This window comes from Mustela lutreola, chromosome 7 (assembly GCF_030435805.1).
Source record: "Mustela lutreola isolate mMusLut2 chromosome 7, mMusLut2.pri, whole genome shotgun sequence".
In the NCBI taxonomy this organism is placed as follows: domain Eukaryota; kingdom Metazoa; phylum Chordata; class Mammalia; order Carnivora; family Mustelidae; genus Mustela; species Mustela lutreola.
Window position 1 is genome coordinate 32,499,738 of NC_081296.1, and position 25,945 is coordinate 32,525,682.

At 36.8% G+C, this 25,945-nt stretch overlaps 1 protein-coding gene and 1 pseudogene across 1 annotated transcript in view; both read left to right on the forward strand.

Moving 5' to 3' along the window:
* The window catches only part of GABRG3 (gamma-aminobutyric acid type A receptor subunit gamma3), a 659,887-nt gene that overhangs the window by 343,360 nt on the left and 290,582 nt on the right, over positions 1 to 25,945 (forward strand). The gene's annotated exons all lie outside the window — the stretch shown is intronic.
* LOC131835412 (glia-derived nexin-like) lies at positions 7,122 to 11,665 on the forward strand (annotated as a pseudogene).

The following is a 25,945-nucleotide window of genomic DNA, read 5'->3' on the forward strand; positions in this document are numbered from 1 at the left end:
TTGACCATTACTTATAATGATGAAAGTGTCAGAAATTGGTGAACAGTTGACTTACAAATAACCTTTATGCTAAGGAGCTGTGCATATTATCCTGAAGTATACCAAATTCATTTGTGATATTTTTGGGTTTAATATTATCTTCAAGCAAGGCATTTTGTCTTCTGAATAGAAAGATAAAAATTTATTTAAATATATTTACATTTGTCTTATTGCAGTACTGTAGAATATAATTTTTCACTATTTTATTTTCCAATATCTTACATATGATTAATATTAGCTAAAAAACTAAATTCTTCAAGACAATTCTAGTGCATACAAGGATACATAAAAAAGGAAATATCAAATTTATGTGTTTATAAAATAACGTTTTAAGTAAAGCTCAATAGGGAAATACATCTGTAGAATTTAGGATAGTTCCTTTTAAATGTGTTTATCACAAGTAGCTAAGTATGACTCATAAGAATTTAATTAACTTTATTGGCTTTCTATAAAATTGCATATAGAGCTTGACAAACAAATGTGATGAATCTCAAGCAGAGCTTTTGTGACTTCCCTTGCTTGACATTAAAGTGAAAAGACAAAAATGAAATAAGAGATGAACACACTTTACAGTTCATTTTAGGCAGAGAAAAAGACAAGGTAGAAAGCAAAATTACACTGATCTATACTGGGCAAAAATATTCTTTTGCAGAGATTATTTTAATTAGTTGAATCCTAATTTAAAATAACATTTTCCCCCAAATCATTATATATGTTGATAACACATATTTTTAATGCCTAACAAGTAGATGGCTAATGTCTGTGAATGTCTGGTAAACGTGCCTGTAGATTTATTAGGATTGCTATTCTCTATTTATTTAATTACTTTGAAAATTATGGAACCATTCAAATAGTCTATTTCTTTATGAGTCAGTTTGGGGTTACATTCCACTTTGAGATTCTGGACAAAACTATGGTCCTTTATTAATACACTTAGAAAATTTAATAGAATATTTTGAATCTATCAGCTACATAATTTGTAGTTCAGAGTTTAAAAACTCCTCATCTAGTCCCTCTTGCTCATGTGTAGATGAGGAAACAGAAACAGATGCTGTGCTGTCACTGTCCAAGGTTAAGGGATTAGAAATGGGATCCTCTGACTTCTGGAAAGTGCTTCTTCCATGGTATTAAACCAATTACTATTTATTCTGCCTCAAAAATGTCCTTGAACTTGTTCACTGTTAACTGTTTCTACCTGTTGGGGTTTCCACTCCCACTCTTGTATTTCAAGTTCATTATATACATATATCCTGGCATTGGCTTACTAAAATATATATATAAAAATTCTGTACTTCTAACTGTTCAAAAGTTCTTACCCCTGGTGATAGTATCAAGCTTGAATGCTTTAGCATAACCTACAAGATTCCTTCTTCCCTCTCTAACTTCACTTCATTCTGTCTTGAAAGTGCATGCTTTACCATTCCTTTTATGGATTTTGTCTCTTTTTCATTCAAAATATAGCTCTATACAACACTAATCTATCTCCTTTATATTTTCATTTTAAACTAAAGTCATCCTCAATAACTTGTGTATAGACAATTCAAACACAAAGATCTCGTGTCTATGGATTTTACTCATAGAGTTTTAATTGCATTTAATTGCAAACCAAAAATAGCTTATTCTACAGTTTTTAGTTACATGATTTAATAATTTAATAATTTCACCTGCAGAACAACACATATGAAAGGAGTAAAATATAGCCATTGTGAGTAGAATGGAGGCCTCTAAAGAGGATCATAATCATCATGACAATAGGATTATCCTCCATATTCCTTCATGGTTACTTAACGAGGAGGGATGTTTGCTAGCTCTTCTAGCTTTCCACGAGCCCCTCATTCAAGAGTAGCTATGTGCTTGATGAGAAATGGCATCTGGTGACCAATGGCAGTTGTGCTTCACTTTACTCAATTTCATGAGAAGTTTCTGTGAAGGAAGGAGGACACACTAACCTGTTGTGTTTTTCTTAGGAATTTGGTTATCTACTCAATAACAGTCCCTCACACGTATAAATTTCAAGTCCACCCCTCCATTTTCTGTGAGCTTCTGATTGTTGATATGTTCAGCTTCCTTCTGATGTTGAGATCTGATATCTCTTTCCATATCTCTTTTAATATCGGAAACTGTTATGCTATCATATCTAGAAGGATATTGCTTTCTATTCCTGATCTTGAATTATTTTTAAATTGTTCTTATAAGATATAATGAAAGATATATAGATAGATATAGATATGATATATCTTATCTTGTAAGATAAATTGAAAATATATATTAGTGTCCCAGAGATAGTTATCTTTGATCATCCTTTAATTATTTTCCCTGTTGTAGTCTGATATGTCAGAAATTTCTGTTTCTGTTTTTCCTAACAGAAAAGTTAGTGCTCCTAACTCCAAGAAACTCATATTCTATAGAGATGCCAAGATTTACTCTTAGCCCTTCTTCACTCTGTGCCATGCTCTCCTATTCTATAGGGTAGGGGTTGCAAATGCAATGAACACTCACACACACTCTCACAAAACAAAACAAAACAAAACCAACACAAAACAGAGCCACATCAAGAATTTCAGTGAATGACTCTGGTTACCATATGTATTTTTTTCCCTCATAAGTATACAGCAAGAAACACGACTACATGCTTGACAAATAAATAGCAGCTGACATTTAATTTCAGGCTCCAGTGTACAACAGGTCATGGTGGAGATTACGGCAAAGTACATAAATTGCCTGTGAGAGAATCACTTTCAGTGTTTGCCAGATTTTACTTTGATGGAACACAGGAAAGATTTGCTAGGTGTTTTTATTTCTCAAGGAGGAGATTTTAATTTTTATATGAAGGCTTCCAATATTTTTAAAAGTCAACAACAGATTCATTTAAGATTAAAGGTATAATTAAAACATTTTGTAGGTTAAAACTTTACTGACCAAATCAAATATATCCATGAGCTGTATAAGCAACAGCATAGTCTCTATATTAGCTTTTTCCTCTGTTTTACATTTCGTTTAAACTGTGTAACTGTTCCCTCTGAGTAGCATTGTGGTCTCTTTATTTTCCGAAGTGTTTATTTTCAATTAACACTCCTTGATCTTCTTTTATCATACTAAGAGAAATAAATGCAAACCAAAGATATAATTATACATTTTTAGGAGTCACATCATTTTTTAAAGTGGGCTTCGTGTTCATTAGGGAGCCCAATGTGGGGCTTGAAATCATGACCCTGAGATTAAGACCTAAGTTGAGATCAATAGTTGGGCACTTAACTATCTGAGCAACTCAGGCACCCCTCTTGAACTCACATTTTAAAAAGTTAAAACAAACATGAAATTAAATTTAATAATATTTTATTTAACAAAATTTATCAAAATATCATTATTTAAACATGCAATAAATGTGAAAAATAATTAGTGAGATGCTTTAATAAATTAGTATGGGACAGTTTCATAGTGTCTTCAATATCCAATGTGTATTTTATGTTAACCTCGCTTTTTAGTTTGGAGTAGTCACATTTCAATTACTTAATAGTTTACCTACAGCTCATGGCCAACTGTTGTTGGAAACCACAGTCTTAGACTCTCCCAGAGGTTTTCAAACCAGCTATTCATCTCCTTTAAATCTGTGTGATTTACTTAAAATCATAATGTTCTTGATTCCTCTTTCCTATGTTGCTCCCTGTTTATGTCATTTACCTAAATACCTAGGTGTAGTCTGAAAGCTAAAAGACATTAATACAAAAAAAAAAAAAAAAAGACATTAATACACCTAAATACCTAGGTGTAGTCTGAAAGCTATAAGAAATAAATTGAAGAAAACACAAATAAATGGAAAAATACTCCACGCTTATGCATTGAAAGAATCAATATCATTAAAATGTCCACACTATTCAAAGCAGTAAGATACAGTGCAGTCTCTACCAAAATTCCAATAGCTTTTGGAAAAAACAGACACAAATCAATGGAACAGAATAGAAAGTCCATAAATAGACCCATGCATATATGCTTAATTGATTAATGACAGAGGAACAAAGAATTTACAATGGAAAAGACAGTCTTTTCAATAAATGGTGCTTGGAAAATATGAAAAAAAAAAAAAAGAAAAGAAAAACAGTTGACCACTATTTTACATGTACAAAAGAATTAACTCAAAAAGGATTAAAGAGGGGTGCCTGGGTGTCTCAGTGGGTTAAGCATCTGCCTTCAGCTCAAGTCATAGTCTCAGGGTCCTGGGGTTGAACCCACATTGGAATCTCTGCTCGACAAGGATCCTGCTTCCCCCTTCTCTCTTTCTGCCTGCCTCTATACCTCTTTGTGATCTCTGTCAAATAAATAAATACAAAAATATTTTTTAAAAAAGGATTAAAGATTTAAATGTAAGACCTCAAACCAGAAAACTCTTAGAAGAAAACATAAGATGTAAGTTCCTTGACATAGGTCTCAGTAATGATATTTATAACCTGATACCAAAACCCAAACTAAATCAATAATAAATAAATAAATAAATATCTGGGGGATGCATCATACCAAAAGGCTTTTGCACAGCAAAGGAAACAAAAAAAAAAAATAAATAAAAAAAGAAGAAGAAGAAGAAGAAAGAAAGAAAAGGCAACCTATTGAATGTGATAAAATATTTGTGAATCATATATATGGTAAAGGACTAATATCCAAAACATATAAAGAACACATACAATTCAATAGCAAAAAAAAAAAAAAAAAGACAATTTGATTTAAAAGTTCCTTTAGTAATGCATGCCTTCTATTTTCCTTTTAATACATACCTGCCATGACGTGATAGGAAAAAACAAAAACAAAAACAAAAACAAAAGACAAAGGGTAATGGAAACCAGTTTTAGCTGATCAAAAATTCCCCAGTTCTGTGGCTATGAAGCTAAAATCATTGCTACTGAATTTGATTGAGACCGTGGTTCACTGTGTTCCAATCCCTTCATGGCTATAGGGTCCCTGAGGAATATTAACTTGGAAAAAGAATCTAAAGACATCAATGAGGTTCATGCTCCAAGTTAGGTCTCAGAACCTAGAGGGAGGTTACCATCTGCATCTCATGGTCAGTTGAACTGTATCCTTTCAAGACAGGAAGGCAGGCTGGTCAGGACTGGAAGATTTCACTTAGCCTTATCACTATCAGGTTCCAGCAACATCTGATTGGCTGTGCAGAGGTACATACAAACCAGAAAGACTTATTTTTAGGAGTCACTAATACCTTCTTTATTACTATGTGTGCAGCAGCCAGAATACAGCCAAATGTATTTTATTCTTAGCCTTTGTTGATGTGACCTGGAGAGGGAACTAAGTACTCTTGGTTCATCCAAATGCTTTCATGACTGGTCTGTGTGTCTTAAAATAAGCTGAGTCAAATTTGCTTGTTTCCTGAATGCTGCCCAAATGCATTAATGAGTTGGGCCTTCTGCCAGGTAAAGCATCCTGGCAGGTGCGGCTGTCTCCCTCCCATCCCTTTTGCTTTGGAGGAAAGGAATCACACAGCTCTTTGAAAGTTATTTTCCTTTGTTGGGAGGAGTTAATTACCAAATAGCAGATGGTGTGAAATGCCAGCAGTCATCCTATGTCCTCTGAAGAAAATGCTCAGGTGTGAGACTTCCAAAAGGAAACCCATCTTCCATGGGGAGAGTGGTGGTTAATTTTACCTGTCAATTTGGCCATGCTATGTGTTGCTTGGATAACTGGTAAAACATTATTCCTGGGTGTGTCTGTGAGGGTGTCTTCAGAAGAGAGATTAGCATTTAACTAGTAGACTAAAATAGATTACCCTCTTCAGTGTTGGTACCCTCATCCAGTCCACTGAAAGTCCAAATACAACAGCAAGGCAGAGGATTATGAAACTTGCACTCATTACTCATTGCTGTCTTCTCCTGCCCTCAGGCATTGCTTCTACTGCTTCTGAGGCCTCCAGACTCAGACTGGGACTTACATGATTAGCTCCCAATTGTCAGGTCTATGGGCTCAGTCTTACATAGGCATACCTCATTTTATTTCCCTTCACTCATTGTGCTTCACAGATATTGTGTCTTTTTTTACACAAATTGAAAGTTTGTGGCAACCCTATGTTGAACAAGTCTATTCATGCTATGTTTTCCAAAATTATTTGGTCATTGCATGTCTCTGTGAATATTTTGGAAATTCTCACAATATTTCAACCTTTTTCATATTATTATATTTGTTATGGTGCTCTGTGCTCTATGATTATGATTCACTGGAAGCTCAGATGATGGTAGTCTTTGTTAATAATATAGTATTTTATACTATATATAATTATAGTTTATATAGTTATAACTATATAGTTTATATAGTTAATAATATAGTATTTTAAATTAAGGTATGTAAATTGGTTTTTTTTTTTGGACATACTATCATTGCACACTTCATAAAGCGCAGTTAGAATGAATGCTGGAAAACCAAAAACCACATTTGACTAGATTTATTGTAATGCTTCCTTTATTGTGTGATCTGGAACTGAACCTACAATTTCTCCAAGGTATCCTTACATCACCAGCTCTTTTGAGTCTTCAGCTTATAGATGACAGACCATGGGACCTCTTGGCCTCTATATCCGCATGAGCCAATTCCTCTAATAAGTCTTCTCTTATGCTTATGCCCATCTATATCTGTTTATCCTGTTGGTTCAGTTCTTTGAAGAACCCTGACTGATACTGAGAGGAAGTTCCCACCCTCCCAAATACTAATATGTGGATTCCAGGGTCTCAAATGTTCCAGCATCTGCTTGAATCTACATAATTTGGATGCAGTTAGAATGAACTCTGTGGCATGTCTGGGAGACAAAACTGAGTCCGCATCCTACACCTCTCGGTGAGAATCAAGACAGCACCGTGGTAACCAGATTTCCCATCAAGGACCACATCAGGCAACCTGTGTGGTGGGTGAGGTGGACATTGTCACATTCTCTTTACCTGTCCCATACTCCTCAAGGGGCTTACCCTACACTTGCCAGGCAGCTCCATTTCCCATGTATTCCTTGATCTCTGCCCTCTCCTGTTTGTAGTGTCTCTACCTTCCCATGTAAACCTTGCAGGGGGGTGGTGGGAGGATGTCCATTGCAGATGGTTATGACTGGTCATGCCTTCTACAATGACAGTGATGATATCCGCAACAGAAATAGCAGGGCTTTGGGATATCCTCCATGTAAATATTACCCTCAATGTGGTGGAAACTCATTAAAAGTGGTAAACTACTGCTACACATGATTATCATGGCTTCACTGTCCAGTCTTGAAGATGGGTTATTTTATTCTAGCTTTAGGTAAAGTAAGATGTTCAGAGAGGTTAAGGACTTGATCATGGCAGAACAAAGAATGCTTCACTGCAAGAGGTGTTGTGAATTTGAAGGCTGTGCTCTTCTTCTTTTATTTTTTTATTTTTTCCTCTTCTTCTTTTTTCTTCCATAATGACATTCTGCCACTTTCATTTTTTGAAATGATTTTATTGAGGCATGATTGACATGTAAAAAGCTGTACATATTTAATGTGTACAACTCAATAAGTTTGGGGGTAAATATATACCCATGAAATCATTACCACTATCGAGGCCATAAATATATCCATATGTCCCAAAGTTTCCTCCAGCTCCCTTTATTATTTTTCATTGTTTGATAATTGCACTTAACACAAGATCTACCCTCTTAGCAGATTTTATGGACGTAGTGAAGTATTGTTAGCTATAGGCACCATGCTCTAGAGTGGATCTCCAGAATTTATTTATCTTACATAACTGAAACTTTGCACCCTTTGACCATTAATTCCCTAGTTCCTCCTCCCTTGAGACCCTGAAAGCCATCTTCCTACTCTCTGCTACATGTTTGAATATTTTATGTCCTGCACATAATTGAGATCCACGCACATTTTGTATTTCTGTGTCTGGTTTATTTCATTTAGCATAATGCCCTCAAGATCCATCCATGTTGTTGTAAATGAAAGGATTTCTTGCTTTTTCAAGACTGTGTAACATTCCATTATGTGTGTGTGTGTGTATATGTCTGTGTGTGTATATATGTATATATCACAACTACTTTATTCATCCATTGATGAACACTTAGATTGCTTCCAGTCTTAGCTGTTATGAATAATGTTAAAATAACATGGGTTGGAAGAGCTCTTTGAGATCTTGATTTCACTTCCTCTGAATACATGCTCAGAAGTGGGATTGCTGGATTGTAAGGTGGTTTTTCTTTTAATTTTCTGAGAAAACTCTGTACTCTTTTCTATAGTGGTAGAACTGGTTGACATTCCCACCAACAGAGTACAAGGGTTTCTTTTTCTCCACATCCTAGTCTAATGCTATTTGTTAACCTTTTGTTAATAGCCATTTTGATAGGTGTGAGGTAACATACCATTGTCACTTTGATTTGTATTTCTCTGATGATTAGTGATAGTGAACATTTTTCATGTACCTGTTGGCCAGCTATATGTCTTCTTTGAAAAACTGTCTATTCAGGTTCTTTGACCATTTTTTAATCACATTATTTTTCCCTACTGAGTTGTGTGATTTCTTTATATATTTTGGATATTAACCTCTTACCAGATATATGGTTTGCTAATATTTTCTCCCATTTTCTAGACTGCTTTCCATTTTGTTGACTGTGTTCTTTGCTTTACAGAATTTCTTTGTTTCATGTAGTCCCACTATACCCAACCCTGTCACAGTGGATCGCTGGAGGTATCTTGCCTCTTTCCCAAATGACCTACAATAGGTGGAGGTAAGGAGAATGGTATGGTGGTAGGAAGGTCAAGGAAGTGCCAGAGAAGATGATATTTCAGGATCCTGCAGATTCTATCATATAGCAGCAAGACCACTTCTCTTGACACCTAAAGGGTATGCAGAAAATGGTCTTGGGTGTGCCTGTATTCAAGTCTGGATCACACGGAGAAGAGTGTGTTTTGTGACTCTTGCACTGGAACGTACACAGAGGGTGTCTGCACATTCCAAACATGGCATGCCTGTAAAAAAACGAAGTCGAAGCATCGGAGGTCTAGAGTGAAATAGGAGTGAGCTCTCCTCCACTTTCACCACTTCTCACTGTATAGGTGTTTTCATATTGTCTAACCCTTCTGAACATGATATTCTCATCTATGAAAGTAGAATAATACATACATAAATTAAGTGACAGTATGTATACAATGAGAACCACTTCCCAGGGCTCCCCTAGAGGTTAGGAGGGAGTCATCTGATCCTCATTACTATGAAGAACCCTGTGGCAGTAGAATATTAGGTGCAGGTTCTGTGAGGGAGGGTCTAAGGATATCAAGCAAAGCTTTCTAGTTTAGAATCCCAGCTCCCTGCTCACTCACTATAGAACATCAGGGAAATTCTTATATATCTTTCAGCCCCTTTGTTTTTTTAGTTACTAAGTTTTTGTTTTGATACAGTATTATGTTAATTTCAGGGATACAATATAGTGATTCAACAATTCCATACATTACCTAGTGGTTATCAGGATAAGGATACTCCTTAATCCCCATCACCTGTTTAACCCACCCTTCCCTTCCATCTGCCGTCTTGTGATGATCAGTTTGTTTTCTATTGTTAGGGTCTATTTCTTTGTTTTTCTCTCTCTTTTTTTCCCTTTGTTTTGTTTCTTAAATTCTACATATGAGTGAAATCACATGGTATTTGTCTTTCTCTGACTGATATCTTTTGCTTAACATTATACTCTCTAGCTCCATCAATGCCATTACAAATGGAAAGATTTTATATACTACTCAAAGCAATCTACAGATTTAATGAAATCCCTATCAAAATTCCGATAGCATTTTTTACAGAACTGGAGCAAACAATCCTAAAATTTGTGTGGAATCATAAAAGACTCCAAACAGCCAAAGCAATTTTGAAAAAGAAAAATTTAACTGGAGGTATCACAATCCCAAATACCAAGATATACTACAAAGCTGTGATAATCAAAACAATATGGTAATGGCACAAATAGATCAATAGATCAAAATAGGCAACCTAGAAAGAAGATGGGATTGGGAGGGAGACAAACCATAAGTGACTCTTAATCTCACAAAACAAACTGAGGGTTACTGGGGGGAGGGTGTTTGGGAGAAAGGGGTGGTATTATGGACATTGGGGAGGGTATGTGTTTTGGTGAGTGCTGTGAAGTGTGTAAACCTGGTGATTCACAGACCTGTACCCCTGGGGATAAAAATATATGTTTATAAAAAATAAAAAATTATATTAAAAAAAAATAGGCAACCTAGAAATAAACCCATAATTATATGGTCAATTAATCTTCAACAACGGAGGAAAGAATATGCAATGGGAAAAAGACGGTACCTTCAATAAATGGTGTTGGGAAAACTGGTCAAGTACATGCAAAAAAATGAAACTGGACAACTTTTTATACTGTGCAAAAAAATAAATTCAAAATGGATTAAAGACCTAAGTGTGAGACCTGAAACCATAAAAATCCTGAAGAAAACACGATCAATAATTTCTCTGATCAGCAGTAGTCACATTTCTCTAAATCTCTTTAAAACTCCTTCCTCCCATCTGTAAGCTAAGAATAACAACAAGTTACTAAATGATGGAAAAGGACTAGAGGCACTCTGTTTAGAGATATCTAGTTGGTTTGGTCAAGGATGTCAACATCAATAGGACTGGAATAGCAAGAACAGGTGTGAGAGATGTTTGTACATTTCCCCTCTTTCTGTTGGATTTCCCAATGATGTACAACTATAGTATACATACTCTGCACAGGGAAGGCTTTCTATGGAAAAGGAAAAAGACTAACTTTGGAAAGACTAACACACTAATAGCTTTTCCTACTGAGCTCGACTTCTCCTAGTCAGAAGAATCTACCCAACAATGAACACATTTCTGTATATGATTGTCTGCAGACTGTGTTAAAAATGAAGCTGGTGATATGATGGCCAGTCTCCTTTCCCTAGACCATATCAATGATATGTTCATTGAACTGTGCGTTGTTGATGAGATGTAATTTAAGGTTTAAGAAAATCAAGGTTTCAATCTGAGAATACAAAGAAAGTTCATTTTGGGGAAGTGATGGGGAATCTTATCAGTGACAGTAGTAGTCCAGCTCTCTCTGTTCTGCTGGGGATCAAAAGTACCCCAGTGATTTATGGTACAACTTCATTGAACTACCATATCATGGGGAAAACATCAGTAGTCTGACCATTCTGCCAGTCAAGACCTCACCCTCATCCTCAGCCATTACTTCCACATCAGCACCAATACCATAGACAACTGATGTGAGCACCATAGCATCAAGAGTATGCAGCTAATTCTGCCCAAGTGCACAGCCATAGCATAAACTGATTTGAAGGAGCCACTGAAAGTTGTTGGTGTTGCCAAGATGCTTGATCCATCAAAAGCAAATTCTGCAAAAATAACAAGGTCAGAAAACCTACATGTTTCTTACATCTTGCAAAAAGCAAACCTTCAAGTCAGCAAAGATGGAACCAAAGCTTCAGCAACAACAACTGGGAATCTAATCACAAGGTCATTACTTCCTTTGTTCATTGTAGACAAATTTATTTTTATTTATTTTTAATTAATTTTTTTTTTTACATTTTATCTAACATTATCCCACAAGTGTTGTCTTATTCTTGGGGCAGACAAACAAACCCTGAAGAGTACACAAAAGAAACCAAGCAAAGCATAGACTGCTTGGTTATGAAGAAGGATTGTTTTCCTCCTCTTTTTATAGTTCTGCTACATATTTTTTATACAGTATTTTCTTTCTTAAAACAAATTCATAGGAAGAGATACTCAAAGATACAAACATTTCTGCTCTGGGATTTATTTTTAGGGGAAAACAGGTCAGGACAACTGGAACACTGGAATGGAGAATGAAGAGGAAGACTTCAAAATACCTAAGTGATGCCTTAAGCTAATGAACAGTTACCTACGTCAACAATCCACTTGAGTATTTACCCACCAGTTCAGGATTTTTGTTTTATTTTATTTCTACATTTGGCTTTCCAGAGGAAATTTAATGAGTGTGGTGGGGGCAGGATAGACAGCTAATAGTTTTTTCCAATTTTAGGGAAAAAAATTATTTTCCTTTAAAAACCTTTTCCCCTAACAAAGTCTTGATAGTAAACATTATCTGAGTGAATAGAAATGGTGAAATATCTGTTCTCTTTGTGTGTCTTTGTTTTATATAACGTATGTATTCTCTAAAATAAGTCTTAAACACTTTCTGGATTTTAAAAATACAGTATGTTCCTAGGAAGATGTTGCTGCGGCAGAGGTCAAAGAGGTTGCTGCCCGTGTTCTCCTCAAGGATTTTGATGGATTCCTTTCGTACATTGAGATCCTTCATCCATTTTGAGTCTATTTTTGTGTGTGGTGTAAGGAAATGGTCCAATTTCATTTTTCTGCATGTGGCTGTCCAATTTTCCCAGCACCATTTATTGAAAAGGCTGTCTTTTTTCCATTGGACATTCTTTCCTGCTTTGTCGAAGATTAGTTGACCATAGATTTGAGGGTCTATTTCTGGGCTCTCTATTCTGTTCCATTGATCCATGTGTCTGTTTTTGTGCCAGTACCATGCTGTCTTGATGATGACAGCTTTGTAATAGAGCTTGAAGCAAGGGAAAAAATGAACTACTGGGATTTCATCAAGATCAAAAGCTTTTGCACAGCAAAGGAAACAGTTAACAAAATCAAAAGACAACTGACAGAATGGGAGAAGATATTTGCAAACGACATATCAGATAAAGGACTAGTGTCCAGAATCTATAAAGAACTTAGCAAACTCAACACCCAAAGAACAAATAATCCAATCAAGAAATGGGCAGAAGACATGAACAGACATTTCTGCAAAGAAGACATCCAGATGGCGAACAGACACATGAAAAAGTGCTCCATATCACTCGGCATCAGGGAAATACAAATCAAAACCACAATGAGATATCACCTCACACCAGTCAGAATGGCTAAAATCAACAAGTCAGGAAATGACAGATGCTGGCGAGGATGCGGAGAAAGGGGAACCCTCCTACACTGTTGGTGGGAATGCAAGCTGGTGCAGCCACTCTGGAAAACAGCATGGAGGTTCCTCAAAATGTTGAAAATAGAACTGCCCTATGACCCAGCAATTGCACTATTGGGTATTTACCCTAAAGATACAAATGTAGTGATCCAAAGGGGCACATGCACCCGAATGTTTATAGCAGCAATGTCCACAATAGCCAAACTATGGAAAGAACCTAGATGTCCATCAACAGATGAATGGATCAAGAAGATGTGGTATATATACACAATGGAATACTATGCAGCCATCAAAAGAAATGAAATCTTGCCATTTGCAACAACATGGATGGAACTAGAGCGTATCATGCTTAGCGAAATAAGTCAAGCAGAGAAAGACAACTATCATATGATCTCCCTGATATGAGGAAGTGGTGATACAACATGGAGGCTTAAGTGGGTAGAAGAAGAATAAATGAAACAAGATGGGATTGGGAGGGAGACAAACCATAAGTGACTCTTAATCTCACGAAACAAACTGAGGGTTGCCGGGGGGAGGGGGTTTGGGAGAAGGGGGTGGGATTATGGACATTGGGGAGGGTATGTGATTTGGTGAGTGCTGTGAAGTGTGTAAACCTGGTGATTCACAGACCTGTACCCCTGGGGATAAAAATATATGTTTATAAAAAAAAAAAAAGAAAAAAAAATAAAAATACAGTATGAACCATGCTGAATATGAGGGAAACCCTGGTCTCTTCCCTGCTCAGACCTACTCACAGGCTGGGGTAGAGGGATTGTGGCTTAATTTTAAACATAGACCTCCATGCTCGAACATGGGAATCTTCAGTGTATCGCTAACACTTACGTAGGTGCACTTAGTATGAGCCAGACACTATTCTGAGCAATTACGGTCATCACCCCCATTTGATCCTTAAAGTGACTTTTCACAGCTGTGGAAATCCAACAAGAGAAATGAGGTCATCTACTACATCACCAGGGGTCTTAATCAAGCACAATGGTTATTGATTCTGTGCTCTTTATTATTATTATTACTTCTATTATAATAATTATTATTATTATTGGTAGAGGAGAGGTGGAGCAAAAACAGATATCCAGGTCATAAGATATGATATGTATTTTGGTGCAGTATGGCTTTATCCCAATAAACCATTTAAGGCAAAAATAAACACACACACACACACACACACACACACAGACACACACACACAGAGTATGTTTTATCTTTGACACTTGTGTCAACTTCTAACCATATTGGAGTTAGAAAAATTATTAGGGAAATGTCACTGCTGCTATAGCGATGTATGAAATGTCTGAGCATGTTGGCTGATTTTCAGAGTTTTAAGAGGCAATACTTTATTCTCCCAAAGTAATTAATTCAGAAGAGGAGTAAATGCCAGTTAGTAAATCTCAGCGTCAGTGTGTCTGGGTCCTGCCGCTGCTGAGTTACAGCAAAGGGTGCATCCAGTTCTCTGGGCTGATGCCACACCCAGCACCAAGCAGTGGCACAAGAGCAGTGACGGATCTTCTTTTATGCATGTGTTTCCCGTCAGTGTGCAGAGAAGCACATTTTGAACCTCATTCCTACCTGTCAAACCCCCTTTTACAGATGAGAAAACTGAGTTTTACATAAATAATAAACTTCAGGTTCAAGGTCACATATTTAGTGCATGGTAGTTAAAATCAACACTTGTTTTTTTCCCAAATCCAGGGTTTTCTCTACCAGACCAGGCTTTACCTTGGCAGTTATTACCTAAATAGAGCAAATGTCAAGGCAAATGACCCCTTGGAGGACATTCTAGAAATGTATTATCTGTCATTTCCATCCATACTCTGAACACTGCCTCCTCGATGGATGATTGAAAGGCATGAAACTGCATGCAGGACATGACACAGCTACTGCTTCTATTTTCCCCAAACATTCCAGACGGAAAAGGAACTTGGAAATGTAAATCTCAGGGTATTCCTAGGGAAGGGATGCATTTTTCAAAGGAGAACCTGGCACATTCTTTATCAAAGCTTTGTGGATGTCATTTGTAAACAGCTTGTTAAATGGTACTAGGAATTCCTTAGGGCTTTTCTCCCCTCCAATTTGCCTTTGTTCCACTGAGTGAAGCAAGATGGGGAGCCTGCCTTCTAGATCCTGATTCAGAGGGTTCTTTCTGAAACAGGTGAGCCATGGACAGAAAGCAGCACTTTTACTCACCTGCTTCTTCCCTGTGGCTGGGCTCTTTGGAAACTTCACACTGTTTCCTACTACTCTGCTTAGGGGGTTAAGTGCATCTCAGCAAGTGTGTGTGGACAGTTCTAGGATTTTCTGAGCCATAACAAGGTGGGTGCTCTCAGTGAACAACAGCAAAATAGAGTAAACTGTGAACACATAACCTCCACAAAAAATATTTTGAATTCCCTGCCTGTCTACTATAAAACTTGTCTTTTTCTCCTTTAAATTCTCCTGCCCTTTAAACTGTCCAAGGATAGTTTGCATGGTGCCACTAACTTATCTGACCTTCATAGATAAATATGAAAAAGGAAGAAATCTGGACTAAGAGCTTGACTTTTTCATTATTTAGGAAAAGTTGCTGTGCTTCATTTCAATTGTCTACTGATAAACCTGTTTAATAGGTGTAAGAAGATGATGGAGTGCAGAAGACCTTAGGGTCTTCAGTTATGAAATGAAAGAATGTCTGGGAAAAGTTCTTTTTTGTCACTTTAACAACATGAAAAGATGAAAATAGGTAATCTGTAAACCATGTAACTTCCCCTGCTGGGTCAATGAAGCCAGAATGTAATTGGGAAGAAAAACTGTGCATTTTGGTCATAGACTGCTTTTTCTGTACACTGAGTCATTATTAAAAAAACAAAAAGAAAAACAAAAACAAAAACTGACCTTGTTGAGTTTTGGGGGTTAGGGATCATGTTTTTTTGTGAGCTATGAAATACCTGTTTACAGTAGGTGCTTAACAAATATTTAATCTGTTAAATGATTAACAGATTAAATATTTAATGTATATTAAAGATGATGTAGCCCACATAATGCCTCATTTTGGGAATACCATTTATTAGTCTAAGTAGGTGGTGAGCTCATTAATGACAATATATGCTGCTCTTACTAAAGAACGTTGCCCATCCACAAATTCTAAAATCTCTTCTCAAACAAGAAGAGACATAGGAAATCTCTGTAATTTTGTCTCAGTTTGGCTGTGAAGCTAAAACTGTTCCAAAAAATAAAATCCATTAAAACAAACAAACAACAACAACAACAAAACAAGTCTGAGGGAGAGAATCCAAAGAAGAGACAAATGGGAAGTAAATCTTCTCCCAAGGATTTGCACTGGGACCTTGTTAGAGCAGGTGTGTTGGCAGCTTTCCAGATAGTGGAAAAGTCTCTGAGCTGACCTGGGCCAGAGTTGGTTTATCATTGGCATACAAGCAGGAAGCACCTGGTCAGAATACAAATGGGCAAAAACTTGGTTAGTTTTTTCAAGCAGGAAACAACCTTATGGGTATAGGTGACCAAGTCTCATTTGAAGTCCCAGAGAGGAAGTCTGGGCTTCAGGGGCTGCTAAATGGCTGTGTGATATAAGGCCTGTGTCAGATGTTTCTTGACACATTGATGAGGTGCAGGTAGACCCAGGAACATGGATGGATTCATTGAGGAGGACAAGACATCAGGAACTGGTTGCTGAATGATTAGCACAAAAGTTGGGGTGTACAGTGTGTCTCCCGAGAGAACTAACTGCATTGAGGTGGTAAGCAGGCCAGAACTGGGACTACAGATTCACAAAGGATTGCATGCTCTGAGTGTATACTGTATAGCAGAAGGAAGAAAAAGCCAAAAGATGCCCACTCAAACTAGGAAAAGAAGTCCTGCTCTTTTTTAGTTTCTTTCCTATGCCCTGTACTGACAATACTTAACACCATACCAACTGTAAAGGATAATTGTTGACAAGGGCCCATGTCTGTCACCACAGAGCAGGTAGTAGAGGGTGAATTTAGAGCTATAAGGTAATACATTTATAAATGCAAATAACTATCAAATGCATATTATTTTAAATATAACTTGAATTTGTGTATTAATTTCCTTTCCTCTTTATAGTGATTCTTTAAACTTTCACTAACACTCAGATTTAAAATCTGTCCTCTACTGATTCAACCAAATCGCCTACCAACATAGGAAATCTGAATCATTCTTCTTCAAAATATTTCAAAAATTACTCATTCATAAGTGAACTTCAAATTTATTTATCTAGAAAAGAGAAAGAAAGAAAATAAGGAAGAAAGGAAAAAAAAAGGGAGGGAGGGAGGAAGAAAGGAAAAATGGAGAGAGAGACAAAGACTGAGAGAGGGAGGGAGAAAGTTGACGGTCAAAGAGCACTCTTCATCAATTTTCCTTGTTTGGGAATAGAATCAAAACAGTCCTATTATTCTTTATGTGAGCATGAACAGAGGACTTGGGTAGAATTTAAGTACCAAGTGAACTACATTCTATACCTTTGGACACATCTCCTTTCTTTGGATGACCAAGAAGTAGAGAATATCAGATAAATCTATACATTTTCATGTTTCATTGTAGCCGGGGAGAGGCTGTAGAATTGAATATGATGCATATCTTTTGTGCTTGAATAAAAAGGAAAATAGTTATGGTAAAAGGGAGTATTTGTTTCAAGAATCTATACATATCTTTGACACATATCTTATATCAAGTGGTGTATTTCCTGAGAACTTAGATTTCAGGTCATCATCTCATGAAATACATGCTCTGTACTGAGAGGACCAGGAGTGAAGAGCATCAAGACGGTTCTCAAATTGTTGGCTTATTCTTTTTTTAAGCTTTTATTTAAATTTCTGTTAGTTAACGTGCAGTGTAATATTAGTTTCAGTCATACAATATAGTGATTCAGCACTTCCATACGACATCCAGTGTGCAATCACAAATGCCTTTCTTAATCCACATTACTAATTTAACCCATCCCTTACTCACCATCCTTCTATAGCTGAGAGCCTATTTCTTGGTTTGCCACTCTTTTACTTATTTTTTTAAAATTTTCAGCATAACAGTATTCATTATTTTTGCACCACACCCAGTGCTCCATGCAATCCGTGCCCTCTCTAATACCCACCACCTGGTTCCCCCAACCTCCCAACCCCTGCCCCTTCAAACCCCTCAGATTGTTTTTCAGAGTCCATAGTCTCTCATGGTTCACCTCCCCTTCCAATTTCCCCCAACTCCCTTCTCCTCTCTAACTCCCCTTGTCCTCCATGCTATTTGTTATGCTCCACAAATAAGTGAAACCATATGATAATTGACTCTCTCCGCTAGACTTATTTCACTCAGCAAAATCTCTTCCAGTCCCATCCATGTTGATACAAAAGTTGGGTATTCATTCTTTCTGATGGAGGCATAATACTCCATAGTGTATATGGACTACATCTTCCTTATCCATTCGTCCATTGAAGGGCATCTTGTTTCTTTCCACAGTTTGGTGACCATGGCTATTGCTGCTATAAACATTGTTGTACAGATGGCCCTTCTTTTCACTACATCTCTTTTACTTTTCAACCTTTGCTCATTTTTTTTTCTCTTTCTTTTTATTATGTTCAGTTAGCCACTGTTTAATACATCATTAGTTTTTGATGTAGTGTTCATGGATTCATTCGTTACATATAACACCCAGTGCTCATCACAACATGTGCCCTCCTTAATACTCATCACCCTGTTTCCCCATCTTTCCACCTCCTCCACTCTGAAACCCTCAGTTTGTTTCTTGGAGTCCATAGCCTCTCATGGTTTATCTCCCTGTCTGATTTCTCCCCCTTCAGATTTCCCTCCTTTCCCCTGTGATCCTCTGAGCTATTGCTTATGTTCCCTGCTAGTTCCATCCATGTCAATGCAAATGGTAGGTATTCATCATTTCTGATGGCTGAATAATATTCTATTGCATATACATACCGCATCTTCTTTATCCATTTGTTTCTTAAATTTCATATATGAGTGAGATCATATGGTATTTGTCTTTCCCCAACTGACTTATTCTAGTTACCATAATACTCTCTAAATCCATCCATATCATTGCAAATAGAAAGATTTGATTCTGTTCTATGGTTGAGTAATATTTCATATATAGTCCCACATTGAGTGCATAAATATTTTTAATTGTTAGATCTTCCTGTTACTATTACATAGTAATATTGTTACAGTCTTTGTTTCAAAGTCTAGTCTGTCTGATATATGATTTTCTACTCTACCTTTCTTTTGTCATCCATTTGCATGATAAATATTTTTCCATTTCCTCACTTCCAATCTGCAAGTGTCTTTAAGTCTACAATGAGTCTCTTGTAGACAGCAAAAAGATGGGTCTTTTTTTCATCCATTCTGACATCCTATGTCTTTTGATTGGAGAGTTTAGACCATTTACATTCACAGTAATTGTTATTAGATACATATTTATTACCATCTGATAAGCTGGTTTTTGGTTGTTTCTGGAGATTTTCTCTGATCCATCCTTATCTTTCTTACATATTTTGTTGTGAATTGATTGTGAAAATGATATATTTGGATTTCCTTCTCCTTTTTCTTTGCATTTTCATTGCACATACATACCACATGATGTATGGTTACCATTAGCTTTGTATATAATCTCTTCTGCAAATAGCAGTCTCTATTAAGTTGACAGTCATTTAAGTTTGAACCTATTCTTTTCTCCTCTTCTTCTCATATTTTAGGCATATGTTATATTTTAATATCCTTTTTATATGTTCCTTGACTGATTTTTTACAGAAATATTCATTTTTACTTCTTTTGTGATTCCTGCCTTTATAATGTCATTTTTGGTCCTCCCTTTCCACCCAGAGCCTCATGTAATATTTCTTGCAGGGTTGATCTAGTGGTCACAAACTCCTTTATTTACTTCTTTCTTTCTTTAGTTTGCCTGGGAAATGCTTTATCTCTCCTATTCTGAACAATAACCTTGCTGAATCAGATATTCTTGGGTGTAGATTTTTCCTCTTTAGCACTTCGGATATATCATCCCACTCCTATCTAGATTGCTTTGTTTCTGTTGAGAAATGTCCAGCTACCATTATGTGTTATTTATTGTAAGTTATGGACTTCCTCTTGCTCTTTCTTTCTCCCTTTCTTTCTTTCTTTTTTAAATTTTTGTGTGAGTAAAACAATATAATATTTATTTATTTATTTATTTATTTGCATATGATGTATTATTTACTTCAGGAGCACAGATCTGTGAATCATCAGTCTTACACAATGCACAGCATTCACCATAGCATATAATCTCCCCAGTGCCCATAACCCAGCCACCCTATAGCTCGACCCCACCCCAAGAACTCTCAGATTGTTTCCGAGATTAAGAGTCTCTTATGGTTTTTCTCTCTCCCTGGCCCCAACTTCTTACATTTTTTTTCCTCCCTTCCCCCCATAACCCCCACCCTGCACCTCAAATTCCTCATATCAGAGAGATCATATGATAATTGTCTTTCTCTGATTGACTTATCTCACTCAGCATAATACAGTCTAGTTCTATCCATATCATTGCAAAAGGCAAGATTTCAGAGTTTTTTTGATGGCTGTGCAGTAGTCCATTGTATATATATACCACACTTCTTTATCCATTCATCTGTTAATGGACCTCTAGTCTCTCTCCATAGTTCAGCTATTGTGAACATTGCTGCTATAAACATTTGAGTGCACGTGCCCTTTTGGATCACTACATTTGTATCTTTAGTGTGAATACCCATTACAGTGATGGCTGGGTCATAGGGTAGTTCTATTTTCAACTTTTTGAGGAAATTCCATACTGTTTTCCAGAGTGACTGTACCAGCTTGCATTCCCACCAACAGTGTAGCAGGGCTCCCCTTTTTCTGCATCCTCACCAACACTTGTGTTTCCTGACTTGTTAATTTTAGCCATTCTAACTGGTGTGAGATGATATCTCACTGTGGTTTTGATTTGTATTTCTCTGATGCCAAGTGATGTTGACCACTTTTTCATGTGTCTGTTGGTCATTTGAATATCTTCCTTGCAGAAATGTCTGTTCATGCCTTCTGCCCATTTCTTGATTGGAGTATTTGTTCTTTGGGTATTGAGTTTGATAAGTTCTTTATAGATTTTGGATACTAGGCCTTTATCTGATATGTCATTTGCAAATATCTTCTCCCATTCTGTTGGTTGTCTTTTGGTACTCTTGACTGTTTCTTTTGCTGTGCAAAAGATTTTGATCTTGATGAAGTCCTAATAGTTCATTTTTGCCCTTGGTTCCCTTGCCTTTGGCAATGGTTCTAGGAAGAAGTTGCTGCTGCTGAGGTCAGAGAGTTGCTGCCTGTCTTCTTCTCATGGATTTTGATGGATTCAGGTCTCACACTATGGATTTTGAGCCCATTTTGAGTCTATTTTAGAGTATTGTGTAAGGAAATGGCCCAGTTTTATTCTTCTGCATGTGGCTGTCTGATTTTCCCAATACCATTTGTTGAAAAGACTGTCTTTTGTCCATTGGATATTCTTTTGAAGATTAGTTGATCATAGAGTTGAGGGTGAATTTCTGGGCTCTATTTTGTTCCAGAGATCTATGTGTCTGTTTTTGGGTCAGTACCATACTGTCTTGATGATTACAGTTTTGTAATAGCACTTGAAGTCTGGAATTATGATGCCACCAACTTTGGTTTTCTTTTTTGATGTTCCTCTGGCTATTCTGGGTCTTTTCTGGTTCCCTATAAATTTTAGGATTATTTGTCATTTCTTTGAAAAAAGTTGATGGTATTTTGATAATGATTGCATTAATTGTATAGATTGCTTTAGGTAGCATAGACATTTTCACAATATTTGTTCTTCCAATCCACGAGCAAGAAATGTTTTTTCATTTTTTGTGTGTGTGTCTTCCTCAATTTCTTTCATTAGTACTTTAAATTTCCTGATTACTGATTCTTTGTCTCTTTTATTCCTAGGTATCTTATGGTTTTGGGTGCAACTGTAAATGGTATCAAGTCCTTAATTTCCTTTTCTTCTGTTTTGCTGTTGGTGTGTAGAAATGCAAATGATTTATGTGCATTGATTTTATATTCTGTCACTTTACTGAATTCCTGTATGAGTTCTAGCAGTTTTGGAGTGAAGTCATTTGGATTTTCTGCATAAAGTATCAATCATCTGCAAAGATTGAGAGTTTGACTTCTTCTTTGTTGATTTGGATGTCTTTTATTTCTTTTTGTTCTCTGATAGCTAAGGCTAGGACTTCTAATACTATGTTGAATAGCAGTGGTGGTAGTGGACAGCCCTGCCATGTTCCTGGCCTTAGGGGAAAAGCTCTTAGTTTTTCCCTACTAAGAATGATATTCACTGTGGGTTTTTCACAGATGTGTTTTATGATATTGAGCTATGTACCCTCTATCCATACACTGTGAGGAGTTTTGATCAAGAAAGCATGCTGTAGGTTGCCTAATGCTTTTTCACATCTATTGAAAATATTTTATGGTTCTCGTTATTTCTTTTATTAATGCATTGTGTCACATTGATTGATTTGTGGATGTTGAACCAAACTTGAAGCCCTGTAATAAATCCAACTTGGTCGTGGCGAATAATCCTTTTAATGTACTGATGGATCCTATTAACTAATATTTTGGTGAGAATTTTTGATCTGTGTTCATTAAGGATATTGGTTTGTAATTCTCTTTTTTCATGGGGTCTTTCTCTGGTTTTGGTATAAGGAAATAATCCCCATAAAATGAGTTTGGAAGTTTTCCTTCCATTTCTATTTTTTGGAACAGTTTCAGGAAATAGGTATTAATTCTTCTTTAAATGTTTGATAGAGGGGCACCTGGGTGGCTCAGTGGGTTAAAGCCTCAGCCTTTGGCTCAGGCCATGATCCCAGGGTCCTGGGATCAAACCCACGTCGGGCTCTCTGCTCGGCAGGGAGCCTGCTTCCTCCTCTCTGCCTGCCTCTCTGTCTACTTGTGATCTCTGTCTGTCAAATAAATAAATAAATAAATAAATCTTTAAAATAATGACTAAATAACTAACTAAATAAATAAATGTTTGATAGAGGGGTTCCTGGGTGGCTCAGTTGGTTAAGCAGCTGTCTTCAGCTCAGATCATGACCCCAGGGTCCTGGGATCAAGCCCCACAGTAGACTCCCTGCTCAGTGGAGAGCCTCTCTCAGTCTCTCTCTTTCTCTCTCTCTCTGCCTGCTGCTCTGCCTACTTGTTATTTCTCTCTCTTTCTAATAAATAAATAAAATCTTAAATAAAATAATAAACAAGCAAATAAATAAATATTTGATAAAATTCCCCTGGGAAGCCATCTGGCCCTGGGATCTCTTTTGCTGGAAGAATTTTGGTTACTGCTTCAATCTCCTTACTGGTTATGGGTCTGTTATTTCTTCCTAGATCACTTTTGGTAGTTTATACATCTCGAGGAATACATCCATTTTTTCCAGGTTGTCAATTTTTCTGGTGTGTAGTTGCTTATAAGATGTTCTTATATTTGTTTGTATTTCTTTGGTGTTGGTTGTGATCTCTCCTTTATCATTCATGATTTTATTAATTTGAATCCTTTCTCTTTTCTTTTTGATAAGTCTGGCCAGGTGTTTATCAATATTAATTCTTTCAAAGAACCAGCTCCTGGTTTAATTGATTTGTTCTTCTGTTCTTTGGTTTTTATTTTATTGAACTTTGCCCTGATCTTTATTATTTCTCTTCTGCAGAGTTTAGGCTTTGTTTGCCATTCTTTCTCCAGCTCCTTTAGGTGTAGGATTCGGTTGTGTATTCAAGACCTTTCTTGTTTCTTTTTCTTTCTTTTTTTTAAAAGGTTTTATTTATTTGACACAGAGATAGAGAGTACAAGTAGGCAGAGCAGTAGGCAGAGGGAGAGGGAAAAGCAGACTCTTCGCTGAGCAGGGATCCTGATGTGGGGCTCAGTCCCAGGATCCTGGGATCATGACCTGAGCCAAAAGGCACCACTTAACTGACTGAGCCACCCAGGCACCCCACCTTTCTTGTTTCTTGAGAAAGGCTTGTATTGCTCAATATTTTCCTCTCAGGACCACCTTTTCTGCATCCCAAAGGTTTTGAACAGTTGTGTTTTCATTTTCAATTGTTTCCATGATTTTTTAAAAAAAAATTCTTCTTTTAAATTCCTGATTGATTCATTCATTTTTAGTAGGATGCTCTTTGACTTCCATGTATTTGTGTTCTTTCCAATCTTCCTCTTGTGGTTCCAATCTTCTTCTTTCTACTTTCAAAGCATTGATGTCTGTAAATATGCAGGGAATGATCCCTATCTTTTGATACTGGTTGAGACCTGATTTGTGACCCAGGATGTGACCTATTCTGGAAAATGTTCTATATGCACTAGAGAAGAATATGTATTCTGTTGCTTTGGGATGGAATCTCTTTCTGTCTTTATTCAATTATTAGAAAGAGAGAAATAACAAGTAGGCAGAGCAGCAGGCAGAGAGAGAGAGAGAGAGAGAAACAAGCTCTCTACTGAGCAGGGAGTCTACGGGGGGCTTGATCCCAGGATCACCAACTGAGCCACCCAGGAACCCCTCTATCAAACATTTATTTATTTATTTATTTATTATTTTTAAAGATTTATTTATTTGACAGGCAGAGATCACAAGTAGGCAGACAGACAGGCAGAGAGGAGGAAGCAGGCTCCCTGCCAAGCAGAGAGACCGACTCGGAGCTCAAATCCAAGACCCTGGGATCATGACCTGAGCTGAAGGCAGAGGCTTTAACCCACTGAGCCACCCAAGTTCTCCTCTATCAAACATTTAAAGAAAAATTAACACCTATTTTTCCTGAAACTCTTGATCTTTTGCTTAGATGATCTGTCCATTTCAGTGAGGGGGTGTTAAAATCCTCTTCTATTCCTGTATTATTTTTGATGTGTTTATTTGATTTTGTTATTAACTAGTTTATATAATTGGCTGCACCTATGTTAGGGGCATGGATATTTACAGTTATTAGATTTTCTTGTTTGACAGACCCTTTAAGTATGATACACTGTCATTCCTCATATCTTATTATTATCTTCATCTGTCATTCCTCATATCTTATTATTATCTTCATCTTAAAATCTAATTTATCTGCTATAAGGATTGCCACCCCAGCTTTCTTTTGATGTCCATTAGCATGGTAAATTGTTTTCCACCCCTGCACTTTAAATCTGGAGGTGTCTTTGGGTCCAAAATGAGTTCCTCGCAGACAACATATCAATGGGTCTTGTTTTCTTTATGCATTCTGATGCCCTGTGTCTTTTGATTAGGACATTTAGCCTATTTACATTTAGAGTAACTACTGAAAAATATTAATTTAGTACCATTGTATTGCCTTTAAGGTGACTTTTACTGTATATTGTCTCTGTTACTTTCTGGTCTGTTTCTTTTAGGCTTTCTCTTTCAATATTTCCTGTAGGACTGGTTTAGTGTTTGCAAATTCTTTTAGTTTTTGTTTGTCCTGGAAGCTTTTTATCTCTCCTTTAATTTTCAACGAACACCTAGCTAGATATAGTATTCTTGGCTGCATATTTTTCTCATTTAGTGTTCTGAATATATCATACCAGTCCTTTCTGGCCTGCCAGATCTATGTGGATAGGTCTGTGCCAATCTAATATTTCTACCATTGTATGTTACAGACCTCTTGTCGCAAGCTACTTTCAGGATTTTCTCTTTGTCACTGAGACTTGTAAGTTTTAGTATTAGGTGACAGGGTGTTGGCCTATCTTTATTGATTTTGTGGGGTTACTAGGTGGTTTTCTGTGCCGCCTGCATTTTGATACTTTTTCCCCTCCCCAAATTAGGGAAGTTCTCTGCTATAATTTGTTTCAATATACCTTCTCCCCACCCCTTTCTTCTTCTTCTTCTGGGATCCCAATTATTCTAATATCGTTTCTCTTGAATTCTCCCCT